Here is a 475-nt window from a genome sequence, read left to right as displayed (position 1 = left end):
CATAATAAAGTAAATTACATTAGCTTTAATTTAAGATATATATAAAAGTGTCAGACTTTCCGGTACACTTTCAAAATTTAAATTGAAAAAGTGAATTTTTTGTGAAAAAGTGGTCATTTTAAATCCCCCCCTGTGGGCAGGTAAAGGGTCAGATATAAAAAAAATATATACCAAATGATAGGTAAAGACATCATGCATCTATAAAAAAAAAATTATATTGATCCATACATCTTTCAAAAAGTTATAGCATTATGAAGTTAAAAATATAAAAAAGAATTTTTTTACAAAAATCGTATTTTTTTTTATAAACTTTGATGTCTATTTTCACCGTGAAGACAAAATAAAGTCCGTAATTTTTTTTTTGCATAATAAAGTATATTACATTAGCTTTAATTTAAGATATATATAAAAGTGTCAGACTTTCAGAACACTTTTCAAAATTTAAGTTGAAAAAGTCAATTTTTTGTGAAAAAGT

This window comes from Daktulosphaira vitifoliae, unplaced genomic scaffold (genome assembly GCF_025091365.1).
Source record: "Daktulosphaira vitifoliae isolate Bord-2020 unplaced genomic scaffold, ASM2509136v1 Scaffold_3, whole genome shotgun sequence".
Lineage (NCBI taxonomy): Eukaryota > Metazoa > Arthropoda > Insecta > Hemiptera > Phylloxeridae > Daktulosphaira > Daktulosphaira vitifoliae.
The sequence above is the reverse complement of the archived record's forward strand: the minus strand, read 5'-3'. Positions refer to the sequence as shown.